The sequence below is a fragment of the Penaeus monodon genome, chromosome 29 (genome assembly GCF_015228065.2).
Source record: "Penaeus monodon isolate SGIC_2016 chromosome 29, NSTDA_Pmon_1, whole genome shotgun sequence".
Lineage (NCBI taxonomy): Eukaryota > Metazoa > Arthropoda > Malacostraca > Decapoda > Penaeidae > Penaeus > Penaeus monodon.
In genome coordinates, this window is record NC_051414.1 from 38,646,985 (window position 1) to 38,647,392 (window position 408).

Below are 408 nucleotides of genomic sequence, written 5' to 3' on the forward strand. Positions count from 1 at the left end.
CACGTATATATACCGAGATCTTTTACCTTTGTTTTTTTTTCTTCTTCTTCATCGGATCAGCCATCATCAGCTGTCGCCTGAGCTATTTCTGTCGCAGAGAACGTACTTACGTGCGATCCTCCAGGTAGTCCCAGAAGGCGCCTTAACTACAGGTAAAAAGAGTCGGCGATCCTCCTTCCTCCATTCCCCCCCTCCTTCTCCTCTACTCTCATCCAATCCCTCCCCTTCCCCTTTCCTCCCCCCCTCCCCCCTCCCTTCCTCCAACCCGTCTCCTTCCCCTTTCCTCCCCCTCCCTCTCCTTTCCTCCAACCCCTCCCCATCCCCCTTCTTCCCCCCTCCCTCTCCTTTCCTCCAACCCTCCCCCCCTTTCCTCCCCTCCCTCCCCCCCTTTCGTCTGGGCGTAAGCTA